Raw genomic sequence first — 16,394 nt, forward strand, 5'->3', positions numbered from 1 at the left:
CGTCTTCTTTCATCTTCTTTCGTCTTCTTTCGTCTTCTTTCGTCTTCTTTCGTCTTCTTTCGTCTTCTTTCATCACTTTGTCAGTCATTTCATCACGCTGCCCACTATTTATGACATCTTATTTCTAAATGCTTTCTCTTTCTAAAATCGTTTCAATTACCTACTTTGATTTAGTTTAGTGCTTTATTATCTTACACCTTTTTAAATACCAATATGGTTGAGCGCCTAACCAGCTAAAAAGAACACGCAGCGTTAATAGGTAAAAACCTACTCAGCAATTTTTTATTTTCCACGCGTTTCGTTGATAATCTTACATTCTACGTAAAAGACAACACAGAAACAAGATTACGCTTTGTTATAGTTTTATTTCAATCGCATCGTAATGATTTTATTATAGTGATATTTATTGTAATCACCTTGGAGAAAATTCGCTGGTACGTTGGTCAGAGATCCTTTGAAATTTATTCCACTCTGATTGGTGCATTAATTTGCGATACGTACGAACCAGAGGAGAACCGTATCGACAGTCGATGGCCAGCCGGCTTCGGTGAAAAAACAACGCCTCTGCGAAAAGAAAAAAAGACAGACGGATGCAAAACGGAAGAATCGGTCGGTCGGTAGTCTGTTACCGAAAGGAACGAAAATACAAGTTGAAGAAAAGGGAGGTATGCATTAAGCGAAGAAAAGTTTATCTTCCCAATTTTCTTTTATCGATCTGTTCCGATATTAAAACAAAATGAAAATATGGATGGATCGCCTTCTCCTCTTCCTCTTTTCGGAGAATTCAATGATATCGTGGAAAAAGTAAAATGTAAAACAAAGTAGCGAAACTTCTGGATAATGTATGTAATGTACGAATATACGTTCATTAATAAATAGATAACAAATATCTTTCTCCTCTTATTGCCTGTTAAGTTTCTTTCGTCTATCACCTTCTTCGTCCATTCTTAAACTTCTTTTTCTCCTCGTTCGTCCAGTATTTACTAGCCACCCACTTAAATTACTCCGAATACTCCGAATACTCTGAATCTAGCTACCATCTTTGCCTTCTTTGCTTCTCATTTTTCTTGTTGGTATTTTACTTATTTAAGAGTACCTTTCCCTGCCTCCGTCTCACGTATTCTCTGTCATACTTTGAGTTCTCCAGCTGCCATTCTTTCCTCTCCCTTTCTTTCTCCCTTTTCTACCTTTTCTGCTTCGCTCCTCCATCTTTCCGCTAAATCTTCTATCGTCTCTGCTTTCCATTTTCCAGCCGTCCGTTCCTCTTTTCTCACAGAATTTCTCCCTTGCTCGTGTCATTCCACTCTTCCCTATTATCATACATCTATTTCCTATATATCAATTTCTCTTCTGAGCGCATTAAGGCTTAAGCAGTCAGCTTTTATATATATTTTCCCAGCTTCCGTTTCTTCTCTACGACTTTCCATCTTCTATTCCCTATATTTCTACCGCGTACATCATTATGCTCTTCGCCGTAACGTTAAACATCATCCTCCTTCTTCCGTAATCTCCTCCAAACTTGCTCTTTCTCCTATTTTCTCCTATTCCCCAGAAATGCGTACGCACCATCCATATCACCGCTCTCTGCACATCTACATCCTTTATGCGCGTCTATCTCTATCTCTATCTCTATCTCTATCTCTATCTCTATCTCTATCTCTATCTCTATCGCCATCTCTGTCGTTGCTCTCAAATGTCTGTCCAATAATCATCCTCCATAAAATAAGGAAACATATAAAGTGTAAATGAATGAGTGTATAATAGAATAAAGCGATCAAAGTATTATACAGTAACGTATACTACGATAAACTATCGTTCTTTGAATACTCGCTACATAATTTATATTACATATATTTATCGTCTATAAAGTTTTTAAATGCCACGATAAGTAATATCTGTTGCATTATCTCCAACTAATTAGCAACTAGCGATACTAGCGTACTACGCATTCCGAAATGCGTCGCTCTGCCAATAAATAAGTACGTACAACACGTATAAATATGTTATTTCGTGTTAACATGATGCGTATAATATCGCGTATAGTAGTAACGTTTGTAGTATTTGTCTAGTTGTAGCATATAATAGTACTTACAAAAATACAACCTCCTCTCAAATTAGAAACTCATCCCTATTTAGGGCTAACGAATAAATCGTCGTTTCATTGATACAAAAAAAGAATAAAACTGTATTTTATTCGTTATACTATAGTTACGCGGAAGAACCTGCGAAGAAGGATAAAGTTCGACAAGTCTCAATGTCAAGACAATAACGAAAGACGTCATCGAACAATTACGATTACTATCGCGATTATTACTTGTGTTGTGCTCTCGCAGGCTGAATTATTGAGGGGATCTACGATAATCATAAAATCAACGTTTAATTTACTCGTTATTTTAATTCTCCTCTCAGCGAAATGTTCGTAAGTACCCATTTACTCGCAGTGGGGCGGTAATGCGTTTGATAGAAGCGAAGGAGAAACGAAGGAGAAACGTCATTCGACACGCGTAACTTCATTTAGTATCACATAGAATGTCTCGTCTTTATTAGCTTTATTTACTCGCCAATTTTCCAAAGCGCTACGTGGTTGTTAGTTCCATTTTCTAATATTTTACTGCAAGTTAAAATCATCGATATTGAAACGCGGCCACTGTCCGATAAGTTTAGAGGAGGAGAGGAAACGCGCCTTTATCGCCACGAAATCTGCCAACTATCGCAGTGCAACGAATTTCTGGCAGCGTGCCCTGCTGCTTGCTTCTACATGCTTCTGAGATTCATTCGTTTCATGACTCGTTTCACACGTCGTCGTGACCACGAGGTTCACAACGAACAAACACGCAGATGCAATGATCGGCGTTCACCTTCGTGTGGCAATGATCTTCTCCCTATCCATTCCGATCTATCTTTCATTCTTCCGGCCACAAATAATACATAACGGTCATGTACGTATTTTAGAAATTAAATTTAAAAATTAAAATGCTCCATTACATTCCTCATAGATGGCCGGATGATTCATACTGTTATCATTTCTCTAATAATATTTTTAACCGAAGCAACAACGTCTTTCGTTGCTTTCAAAAATGTTCATTACGATATTTATGTTTGGCATCATCCTTTATGACATATTATCCGTGCTAATTAATTAAATATCGTGAGTATACATTAATACATTATCGTGAGTTTAAACATTCGTCTTTCTTTGTCTCTTTTTTTTTTCTAAATAATATCTACATTGATCTAATCTATTAAAATCTATTAAAATATCTTTGTAGCTTACATACAAGCTTTGTAGCTTAGTTACAGAGCACAATATGCAAATACGGATAAGCTATCGTTACGCACGTCGATCGTTGGGTGGTGTGTGTCATCGTACAAGTGGCCGGCACGGAGCGGTGCCTCTCATGGTCGACCGTTATCGTCTTCGCGAGGGTGCCGGCTTTTTGCGCCGATCCTCGTCCCCATCCACGTCCCTGTACAAAAGTCACGCGGTACAAAGGAAGCCGTAATACGTAGCATTTAGATAGTAATAACTGTTTCGTTTCGCTAGATCTCAAGATCACCTCGATATTCTTGGATCGCTTGCCATACTCTTTTATTCCTGGCAGAATAAAGGACGTTTGGACGATTTCAACGATCTCTGATACACAGCACCATCGGACGATATACAATATGTATAATCAAGCAAGCAATTAATCTTACGTTAGAACACGCGTTCGAAGCGGTGGCCGTTTGCATCGATGCAACGTCGGAATCGTCAAATTGCCCAAGGCCGTGCACTTCTTATCGTTTGCGGGTCATGGAACACTACATTGTAATATTCTCCTTGTGCGTTGTATATAAAGAGTGATTCATAAGTGAATGTCGATACCTGAATGCTTCAGGCTGTGTAAATTTGCACGCTGATATAAGCAACAAATATACCTCCGCTTTCGAGCGTACGTACGATCGATGATGGATAGCGAAAAGGATCCATTACACGTCTATCACGATCTAAATCTTTTATTCTAAAGCTTCTTTTCTTCCTTTTCACACACATTTCAGACGCACGATCCCGATCAGATGGAGCCAAATTAGCGAGTAAGTGTAACGAGAGATTTCTAGGAAATCCACCCTTCCTTCTGTCACGTCCCTATCGTCCATTTCATGTGTCGGTTTACGCTCGGTGTAGGAGGAAAGCGGGCGAGTCGACGATGCGAGAAGAAACGAGGCGGCGCGGCATACCAATTTGCCGTCAGACCGGCCGCCTCGCCGGTTATAATCCAACGATGAAAATTTGATTCGCTGTATGAAACTTTATAACACGAAAGAGACGCGATCGTCCACTCATTGGTATAGACGGTTATCCGAAGGAGAATGAAATTATCGCGTCGATCAGAAAGATCCGAAGAGGCTCTTCTTTGATACTAAGAGGAAAGGATCGCTGGAGACAGTGATTACCAGCGGTTCCACGAATAATCGAGTAGCAATTTTTTAATTTTTTAGCACTGCAAATAACCACTTATATTATGATTTTCGAAGAATGGAAAAGTTGCCTCGAGAGAAATCGATTATCATTTACGATTATATTTCGTACCGTTACGGTTTTAGAAAATATTTCATCTAGTAAGAAAGAAAAACTAAAATAGAAATTACTTATGTGCGTAATGTTATATAATTTTAACGAGTGTCGCCAACAACATCCTACGAACAAACGTTCCAATTATTTCGACGAAAGATTTCAATTCTATAAATAAATTAAAACTTATCGGTTCAAACTAAGCCAGGCAAAAATCAGATATGTACGTGATAAATTTATCCTATTAAAATCGCATAATATAGAGCAACAAAGTTGCACAATTGATCCTATTATGTTCTTCCAACGATCGAGTTACCTCTGTAGAAAAATCTAATTTGTAAAATAACAATTTCCAGACAAAAATCGAGTTTTACTATGATTTTAGGATAAGAAACAAGCGAACAACAGCGTTTCACAGGGCAATTACGTAACCGCGATTTCGTCGCAAGTTTGCCATTATTTTTTGTACGAGACAATATCCGGTAAAAGCATCGAAAATAAGAATATCCAGTAAAAGATTAGTTACCGGCTAAAAAACGTGCCACGACCGCGAGGCTCGTTTGTCTACCACTGTCACCCCCTTTCTCTCCTTCCAAAAGTTGAACAAAGTTCCGTGAATGAAAGCGATTCGATGTGCGCAACCGTGACGTAGAAGCCAGAAGGATCAAGTCAGGATCTCAGCCATAGCCTCAGCTAATAGCTGAGAAGCTATTGGAAAAAACGTTTCGAAAGTAGAAAAGGAGAGACCAAGTGCTTCAATCTCCGAGTCAAAAGACACTATTTTACGCGAGAGAACTTTCGGCTGAATAATTTTCCGCTGTTGTGACAAGTTCTATCGATACATCGTCATCTAGTTTTTCCTCTTGGTCAAAAATCACCATCGTTCTGTGTAGAAGCAAAGATTGTGAGTATGATCTAAAAAAACTACCGGATCTACGCAGCTTGACACCTTTACTCTTCTCTTCCTTCGTCTCCTCTTTATAAACAAGGGTCGAGCGAGCTTAAACGCCCCGTGCATAACGTGCGCATATCCAAGAAATGTCCCTTATTACCTATAACTCGTTTAACACTGAACGTCATACATGTTATTGGGTTTCGCTTTCAGTTCGATTTTTCAATAACGCCTGCGATAGCACTCTATACTTTTATTAATCCAGTAAGGAGCTCGCCATTAACGCTGAGTAGAAATTAGAGATATTGCCTTTTTTTATATTTCCTTTTTTTCTCTTTCGTTTCTCCTTGCACGCACATTGCCGGGTTAGTTTGTGCCAAAAAGGACACTAATAAGAAATAAATTGTCACATTCGGTTAATTTTAAAGGCAAGCGATACTACGAGTAGACCCCGACAGTTTCTAACCTTTTCTTTACCACGAACCACCGCCGTTAAATCATTTTTTCCTGTCCTAGATCCTCAAGATCTGCGTAAAATTTCAAATAATATGTATCTATGCAAAACACTCATCGATAACCTTCAAATTTCTTGAGATGGGATTCGTTACATATGAATAAATAAATAGAAAGAGATACATGTGTATTTATTTCTACAAACTATATATTTTTTATTCGTATATAATAATAACTTGCGTGTATATGCAATATGGACTTCGAGGCCCTGCAAGGTTCCACGGAATACAGGACCGTCAAGGACCGCTGGAGTAGATCATTCCTTCCAGGGAGGTTCAACTATCTAACTAATGGACAGAACACTGATAGAAATGTGGTGACCATGAACGACAAATGTATCACTCTCCTAGACACTGTCGTATAAACGGATCTCACACCACTCACGATCAAACAAGCGTCATCTCGACACGCTCATATGGCGAAGCATAAGAGAAACCGTGCGAAAATTCAGAGTCGCAAGAAATTCAACGTGTTAAGCTAACAAAGTTCGCGTTGCGCGCACACGCGGAAAATTGCGATTTATTTCGAATGTTTTAAAAAGTTGATTACTAGATAGTTACCTTTTTATCGAGATTCTTTTATTATTAAAACGATTATAATAAGTCCAGACAATAAAAACTATAAAACGGAACGTTACATATTTTTTGAAATTAGAAATGATAAAAAGTTATTCATTTAATAATACACTCTACCGCTAATAGATTGTACGTATACATATAGTGTATTCGTTTATTGCGTTGGGCAATCGTCCATTACATTTCATCTTTTTAAATAATCACTCTTATTCTATATCATATCAACTATTATTATTTACTTATAACTAGTACTCATTTCTATCTTACTATTGCTGATTTGATAGCATTTCACATACAGATAGCATACATAGTATACGTTTGTACACACGCTATTCTATTTATATTATAAATAAACTGTAATTCTATTTAACCCTGCTTCTGACATTCATCGGTAATCTTCGTTTACTCTTCTTTGGCATGCTATTCAACAAAACGAGTCTCAACATCTGTCGTTACAGTCTTTACTAAAAACTCTTTGGGTCAGTTACATTCTCTCTCCCTTAACGTGTATATCACTAATATTATAGCTCTTATTTTTTATACTATTTCGGGCGCTAAATCATGTTTCAATTTCTCTTATTATTTCAGTGTCCTTCACATTCTCTTTCCTTTTAATTTCCTTAATATATTTTAAATAATGCACATTCCACCACTAAATCTCCTCCCCTTAAACGATCTCTTCTTCCCCTGCTCTCTGCGTATTTGTAATTCTTTGAGTACCCTGTTAATTTTTGTCGGCTGGTTTCTCAAGAAATAATCCTCCCTTACTAAGATCAAACCCCCTTCTCTCTCTCTCTCTCTCCCTCCCTCTCTCTCTCTCTCTCTCTCTCTATATATATATATATATATATATATATATTTATTTATTTATTTATTTATTCAGAGATCTATACTATAGAATATATATATATATATATATATATATATATGTAGTATCGCGGACATAAGGCCTAGGAGTTGGCGGGTGAACCACATACAATGTCGCGAGAGCCGAGGCGTTTTTAAACCATAAACAATGTCCCGAGAGCCGAGGCGCCGATGGGCCCATTAATGTGTCGTCGGTCCTTCAAGTGAATAGTTTCATAGAAAAGGTCTACGTGGCTTTGGCCACGAGCGGCCGTAGAACACGTGTGTGGTGGGTCTACGGGAAGACAAAAGACATGCGAGAGTAGGGCAGTTTTAGTTGAGAGGTCAAAGACGGTGAATCGAGAAGTCAGAGAGTTGCGTTGTCGATATAGTGCTGCTAGCGTTGTCGAGAGAGTGTGGTCCGCGTGAGAGAGAACGTTGGATCCGTTGTGTCGAGAGTTGTCTAAGATTGTAGCGTGGTATTGCCATTAGTTCATATTAAACTATCATCGTTTTTATATCTATATTCGTACAATCCATTCATTGTAAATAAATTACAAATATTAGGATATAATAACAATATATTCCATTGAAGATACTACATTTTTATATATATATTTCTCTTTTTCATGTTTATTTTTGCGTTCCTCTGCCTTCTCCAGCTCCCGTATCCTTCTATCCAGACTTAGCTTTCCTTCCTTCCATTTTCATTAACTTAGCTGTCCAAGCTTCTCTTTCATACTTATTACCACTTATTTTATCAACTCTTTCACCTCTGTGTTTCCTCCACTTTTTTTCTTATTTATTGCTTCGTTCAGCCAAAAGAATCATTGTAACGTCTAGAAAATTACGAAAAATTACCAGAGCATAAAACTATTTAAGAGTAGAGATATGTCTACGAAAGAAAATAATGAAAATTGATTCTAATTTTTTAAATAATGCATAAACATCATAGAACAATGCATGCGTATAATAAATAATGACGTCTTATTAAGTTAAATAAATAAACTATTTTTCTACGGTATTGATAAAATACTATATATTATTGTAAATTAAATAATTAAAAATTATAATTATTATTATTATTATTATACATTATACATACTTTAAAACTTTGACCGCCAGACGAAACAAAAATACTTTTACTGCTGCTACAATATCATATAATCCCACATAATTTGATTGTTTACATATTTCAAATGCAGCTATACACACACATCTACTAAACAGCTATACAAATAAAATAAATATAAACTTCCGATAAGTACTAACATTTTTTTGTACGAATAAAAGCCGTAACATACTTGCGTAACTAATAGCACTCACATTTTAACGAAATTGCTCAGATTCATATGCTTCGCACATAAATTTAGGCACACTAGTAGTGCTTTTGCCTCGAATAATTTCATATCTGTGTTATACAAAGTTTTAAAACGTTTCCACCTAATCGGACATTTAATTGACAATGATTGGATTTGTTATTTATTGTAATTAATTAGGATAGATAAAATTTAATATAATTTAATATAAAGCTAATTTAAAAAATACTCACATTATGATTTATTAATCTAGTAGTATCTATGTATATGTGCGTGTTATGCATGAGCAGAATAAGAAGAACTTTATTGTCTTCCATGTTAATTTTTGACGACTCAATTCAATTTTCGAACGGTTTTCCCTAGCGAGTGTCAAAATCTATTTAATACGATCGTACTTGGATTATATGTGATTTATCTTATGCATATACTCGTCTGTGGTTAAACCACTGCAACACTTGGCTGTTTGGTACAGCACTTGTATAGGGGACAACACAAGGATGCGCGCCGGCACTCTAATTCCCTCTTTGCTAGTATATAGCCTAGCATATGTTAGTATAACGATAGTATAAACCACACGCGTACATAAATCGTGCGTCATTTGGAGAGAGCGTCGATCCAGCGGGAATTCCATAACGATACGTCGAATAACGAAGGCTCTGTGATTCTGCCCGTACTGGCCGATACTAGAAGGGAGGAAATGAGAGTGCGCACGCTTACGGACCTGCTTGTTCCTGGACTAGTGCTGCACCATGCGGCCAAGTGCTGAGTTTAATTGGCGTTAGTATATACAAAAACCTATAAAAATTAGGGATCTGCCCTGTTTGCTTACACACTGGTGTACCTATCTAGACAAGAACATATCGAGTTTCACGCTGCAAGACTATCTATTTAACTTGTTTCTAGAAGCAAGCAACAGGCAAAAAGATAAGAAAATTACATTCACACAACGGTTTCTATGCAACATTCCTTGAAAATAAACGATGACTTATGCACAGCACATTGAAACATTTATAAGATTACTTTGTGGCTAGTTAATCGGAAATACTATGCACGAGAAAATTATAACTCTAATAACCAACGATCACTGTTTACATTTTAAAATAAGGAAATAAATTCTTAATGATCTAACGATATATTTCAAATAGACTAACACTCTGCAAAATCTTATTAACTTCATTATCATTACTTTGCCCTTTTTTTCATTTGCCAGAAAATTAGTTATATAAGTTATTTATATATTAAGTAATTCAAACATATTGATATATCACTTGTCATTTTTCCTTAAATGCAATATACATATAATTACGAAATAAAACCATTTATAATAACTTTAAGCACTATAACAACGAATTATAAATATTCATCAGCATCGAACAGATATACTGTTCAACGGTATTTCCATTAACAAACTCAAGCTCAAGGGGAATGCTGAAAAAGAAATAGATCCGATATCCAGAAAAGCGACCCACTCGATAGAATCCCGAACAAACCGTGAGTGGGACATTTTTCTATTTCGCAACGCTAATTTTTCAAGTCCGTAACTGCAAGGTATAAATTTCTCGAAATAAATCGCGAAGAGTGCTTTATCGATGTTATTTGAATTTCCTACTGACGAAAAAAAAGGGACAAAAAAAAAAAAAAAGAAAGAAAAGATGAAAAATTGGCGAAAGTATAGACCGTAGTGGAGTGTTATAATTATTCACGCAACGCTAATAAATACTAATCTGTGCACTCATGTTTCGATATACGCAACGCTAATATCGAGATGTCAAAGTACAGAGCCACGTACGAGGCTGCCGATGCTCGACCAACTTTCTGTGCAACTGTCTTAGCTGCATCGGGTAATCGAGCAACAGAGACAGATTTCCACAATCCCAGTGGAAGAAATTTGGGCATTTCGTAGACGCAACACCACGTATAACAACGCGATTATTAATTAACCCAACGCTAGATCTTAAAACAAATTTAATGTAAAATTACTATTTATAGATGAGGAAAAAAAAAAAAACTGTTTCAATCATACGCGATAGTCACAAATCGCAACGCTACGAAATTAATTCGATACTAACGTGATTTTAATTCACTTTTAAATAACACAAAACGCGACAAATTCAAATTCGACTCTTTGACAAATTCTAATAATTATTCACCATAGGAAATCGCCAAGAACAATCGCGATATCTTATAATTCGCAACGCTAAAGCAAACGCGATCGTCTCTCCGTCGTAACGCTAATCCAAACCGAAGTCAGTACTTTTTCGCAACTCTAATTGATAACGCGAAATTTAGACTCGCAAAGCTAATTGCAAAGATCGCGGTTAGCGCAACATGACAATGTTAGACGACGACATACACGTCGGCTAACAAACAAATCACAACTAATACTACTACAAATAATTTAGACGAGCACAGTGACAAAGTAGTAACGAGAATGACTTTCCATTCTCTGGATGATCCAGAAGATGCAAAGCCATTAGTAGTTGCCCTCTTCTATGGCAATTTGCCGGGCCTCTTCGTCTCGTAGCCTCTTCTTTTCTTCGGGCGCGATACCCGCTGAAACTTACATCCAAATAAACTCGAGACTTTCTAAATCGCAAACCAAAAAATAACTTACAAAGGTGAAATAAAAATGTAAAATGGCGAAAGCTGATCCCAGTACACATGGATGAACAGCGATCATAGAGATCGTTGTCCGTTCGCATGTGCATGCTCGAGCAGTACGGTAAACGTTCGTGTCGAAACCCACCCGCGACCACGACCGCGGAATTCGAAAAATCGATGGCCAAAGCCACGGAGACAATGGTATGTTCCATTCGTGACCAGCTTCACCGTTGATTTTTCAAATGAAATTCCCTGAAACAGGTTGAACAACCTGCCCGGTCCTACCCTACTTACAGTTAACAGACACACCAGAAAATATGCTATCTATCCTACCTAGCGCTATATTCCAATAATGACAAAACAGGATTCTCACACATTACACTTGGGCGCAAGTACCTACACTAGAGAGAAGAACGTCCCGGGACGCCTCCGACACCCGTTGTGTGTTGTGTGCACACAACTTGCACACTCTAATATTACCTACCCATTTTCCTGAAATCGACCGACGAAGGCTAACGACCATTGCGTACAACTCGATAACAGTAAATCTCACATTTAATTGTCAAAGAAATTATGCAAAGCTTCGTACCATCTATTACAATTTAATAACAAGATTAATAATACTAATATCTCTAATTCGCTGTATTCGACAGTGATTTACAGGTTGTGATTGAAATGATACTTGTGTGAATTTATTTTCTATAATTTAAATTTATAGCAAGTGGAATAAGTACTAGAACGACGCAATTCCACAGCCTAACCAACCATACACACTATGTGGGAAGTAGTACATCGTGCACGATGCGCTAACGCATCGTTAGTCGCTTAGAAATTGTTATAAAATCAATGGTCATCGTACCCATTGCCTTTCTCTCACCCAAATAGCACCTGGGCACGTGAGCGAGATCCTGGCAATGGACACGGAAAGGATTAAACCTGAAAACCCTAACTAAAAAAAGGTATTAGCGCATCTATTTTGTCTTTAACAGGCTAATCTTTTTTTCATTTTGCATCTTCGAATCTTACCTCAATTAGTAACACTGTATACTTTACTTCGTTAATTTAATAAATTACCACAATACGAATAATATTGAATTTATTTATACTCTTTATTTAGACTCTATGAATTATTGGAATTCTATTACAAAAGAGACAAATTGACGATAAATAAAAGAAATTTATTTGATGGTTGACTCAAAATTAAATATTAATGCAAACACAACCTCAGGCAATCCCTTCGTCAAAGCACATTATCGAAAATGCGAAAGCAACGTTCAAAACTTGTTGCTTTGATTCCAAAATTTGCCTGTCGCGAAATTTCTTCTTGCACATAAAATTTCATACATTTTTTTACAGCAGAACTGAACTTTCATATCTCTATATGTATATTTTAAATTAATATTTAAATTAAAAAATGAATGGCATACAATTAAGTCCACTGAAACAACAATGCCATCGGAGAACAGAAGGGGTGAAAATAAAAGATGACATATTATCATTATCAATAGATACGCAATAATTTCAATTCAATTTTAACGCAACGAAGTCGAAGGGTATCCGACTTCGTCACTACGAAATATTTCATTAAGCCGTCGCAATTTCTTTTTGTAAATATATATTTTTAATACATTCCAACTTTAAAAGTAATTATAGCGAATACACCTTCAATCACAAATATTCAAATTAATTGTTAATATAGTATCATATCGTTTTTACCATTATCAATATTGTTAATAGAAAATTTGTCAGTATCACGTAATTAATATAAAAGAAAAAAAAACGCGATGCGCAAGAAGACCTATCCTGAACTAATAAATAATACACAGAAAAAGAAAATGTTACTACTCACGGGTATAGTAAATACCCGCGGTTACTGTGCTCGCAAAAAATTCTACGTAATACAACCAGTCACCCGTGTCGATTCGGACCTTTCGTCCTACGACCGGATGATTGAGCGACCGGAGGAACAAAAATGCATGCGACTCACGATAAGATCGGAGGAACGTAGTCATCGATGCTGTGGTAGTCCAGAGGAAGTCGTCGTGAAGACCGTTATCAAAGAAGAGCCATGCAATTCCATCATGGAAAAAACTGTAGTAATGCATGGAATATCATAATTTATTCTTAAATATGACGTTAATTAGTTGGAAAATTTCAAGTAACGGGAGATTAATCTCTGTTAAAGTTTTAATGACAATATTTAAATCGGGAATATACGAATAATCGGCAAATTGGAATACAGAGACTAGAATTAAATGAAATACAGATTACAAAATTACTTACATTCTTGGCTTTTGAAGCCCCATTTGGTCCTTTTTAGGAAATAGGAGGAAGAGAAAGGAGTGATAAACCTTTAACAAAATATGAGTTATTATACATATATGAATAATATATCCGTGAATAATATATTTTGAAAGCTAAGTGATGATTCACCAAAAAATATCAGATAATGTAATATGGAATTCTATGAAAACTTCGAACTTTAATAATAATAGAAAGATTAAATTGCTAGTAAACTCTAATTACTCCAACAATTGAAACACTGTTACGTCGCGCGGGACATCTGCACGCCAGCCCTCGCTACCTGGCCGCCAACGGTCAATCTACAGCCATCCCGATTCTCAACAGACTCAATGACCCACCATAAAGACATTAGCCTTTAGCTGCATTGTCTCCACACATGTTTACCAGTCTAATTGCATGTCTGGAGAATTCTCTAATTCGAGAAGTATTTGCAGTTTATGGCTGGGTCTTGGAAAGGTCCTTGAGTTTATTAGGCGCTCTTAAGAATCACGGAGAAAGCGGACAGTCATCAGATGGGAAAAACCCANACACATGTCCATCATAAAAGGCTATTTTTCCCATCTGGAGAAAAGGCCACCGCCGCTCTACGTTGGTGGGAATCTTCTGCATATTCTGTTCATTAGAGTGGGTCATCACCAATCAGCATCGCGGATCGTTACCTTCACTTCCTGGACGAAAAGTGTGAACAACGAATCCGCGTTCATCAGTCAAAGGGCACACCCACACCAAGCTTTCCTCCGAGACACCTTAAGGGCAGTCCAACACTCTCGAGCAGGCGCTCAAGCAGTCATCAACAGTCAGTCGAGTTCAAGTCGAGTTCAGTTTCTCACTCTCTCCAAATCTTTCCCATTCCAACCCCAATTCCGAGTCACAGTTCAGCACTTGTCGAGCCAGTGGTCAATCAGTCAACATCACCACATCTCTCTCGGTCAAGTCATCATCCAGTGTTCGGCCGATATCATCATACGAAGCGATTCGCAAGGGGTCTCACGTCGCACTAACTCGTCGTTGTACGGTAAAACATACACCATTGTATCACCGAAGCTGCTGGATCAATTAAAGATATAATAACCTGTCCACCTCAGCGTTATTTCTATTAACCACCCTTATTATCCCACAAGAAATAAGGGATCGTACGATTCGTGGCGTCGATTAGTCTATCGTAACGGGAATTTACGACTCCCGTTGGCGCGCTTCTCCCTGATCGCGTCTCCCCGCGAACGTGCGAAAATACAAACACTGATATTAAATTTTAAAGTCAAACTTGGTTTTTTCATTATGAATAATTAAAGTAGAATAATCAAACGAATAAAATTAATTGGCATACGATATGCAAAGATTCTTACACGCTTAGTTTCGAAGCATCACTGCGTCCTTTCCGAAGCACAAGAAAATGCAGGAGTTATGAAAAACTGAAACGAAACATGTGAAACATTATAATTTGTTCTTGAAAATATATCCTTCATTGTTTAAGGAGTCCTAAACTAATGAAAAATAAAACTCTATTCTACATTTCTAAACTCTAATCTCTGTTCGAAATTTTAATAATAATAAAAATTGAAAAATCCTGTTAAAATCTAATTACTATAAAAATATGAATGCTAAAGTAACAATTTTTAGCATGCTAAATTTTTTTATTCTCTATTTCAATATTATAATTTTTAGATTTTATGTCAATGGAAATTAATAATAGTTCGATCAAAATACGAATAATAAAATAAATTAGAATACAATATACAGAAATACTTACATTCCTGAGTTCCAGGAGAGGCTGTGTCCTCTTGCGGAACCTGCGATTCTACTATCGAAAGCGAACGTTTAAAAAAAAAAAAGAAAAAGAAAGGCTGTTTCTAATTTCGCGTACAAGTATTCTAATTGAATTTATAATTATTAAGAGCTATTGCGCTCGAGAAAAAAATATACAAGATGTTATTACGCAGCAAACACTGACTCTATAGATCACATCGCGCGCGCGATCACAAACATTCTCTGGAAAAAAAAGTTATATTAGTGGGGAAGCAGGTAAAGCGAAGAAAGAATGAAAGTAAAGGAAGATTTCGGATACTACTTAATTTTACTAAAATTATAATCAATAAACGGTTAAATACGAACGTACTATTTATGCAGTATGAATCAGATAGAAGTGTAGAAATATTGATAAAGTCGAAATGAAAGTACTAATAAGGACAGGGTAACGCTCGACGAGACGAATTTTCGCTCCACGACTTTCAAGAGTACAACGTCACCCCGCGGCACGTTTCTCCGCGAAACTACGACTTTCCAATATTTCGCACCAATAGGAATGCTCGACTCGACGTGACAATATATTGCGCCAATAGGAACGCACAATTTCATTTAACAATATTCTGCACCAATAGGCACGCCAGATTTGACTTTGACAATATTTCTGCGCCAATAGGCACGCTCGATTTAACTTCGTAATACATTGCGCAAATAGGAGCGCACAATTTTCGTATATACAAGCGCGCGCAAACTTAGTGTATTCAAACAGTGAAATTGATGAAATTGAGGAATAGGAAACATATTTAAGACAATGTTCAGTAACGATTACGAATAAGATTATGTTCTTAATGAAAAGCTTTTATGTGTTACACGATTAAAGTTGTTATTATTACATAAAATATGGTATGTTAATACTTATTATTGGAAATGATGATTACATGAAAATCGGGAAAATTGTTCTATCCTGCTTTATAAGTGTCTTTATTAGAGACAAATGTAATCCTTAAAAATTAGTAATTTAGTTAATAATTAGTAGCAGTCTAGAATAG

General features: G+C 36.6%; 1 protein-coding gene and 1 long non-coding RNA gene across 3 annotated transcripts in view; one reads left to right on the top strand and one right to left on the bottom strand.

The window, feature by feature from the left end:
• The window catches only part of LOC122569677 (G-protein coupled receptor Mth2), a 42,839-nt gene extending 26,938 nt beyond the window's left edge, over window positions 1–15,901 (bottom strand). The window contains exons 1-5 of one of the 2 annotated variants that reach the window (XM_043731116.1): window positions 15,719–15,901; window positions 15,353–15,591; window positions 14,949–15,014; window positions 13,582–13,649; window positions 13,286–13,389 (exon numbers count right to left, since the gene is read on the bottom strand). The gene's annotated coding sequence lies outside the window, so the exon portion shown is untranslated. Of the gene's footprint in view, window positions 1–13,285; window positions 13,390–13,581; window positions 13,650–13,824; window positions 13,878–14,948; window positions 15,015–15,352; window positions 15,592–15,718 lie in introns of those variants that run through there. The other variant, XM_043731160.1, reaches the window with a different exon arrangement.
• LOC122569779 lies at window positions 76–903 on the top strand. The gene is made up of 2 exons (XR_006317577.1): window positions 76–259; window positions 398–903. It is a non-coding gene; the product is annotated as an uncharacterized LOC122569779 (long non-coding RNA).
• Window positions 15,902–16,394: the final 493 nt, after the last annotated feature.

This window comes from Bombus pyrosoma, linkage group LG1 (assembly GCF_014825855.1).
Source record: "Bombus pyrosoma isolate SC7728 linkage group LG1, ASM1482585v1, whole genome shotgun sequence".
NCBI lineage: Eukaryota > Metazoa > Arthropoda > Insecta > Hymenoptera > Apidae > Bombus > Bombus pyrosoma.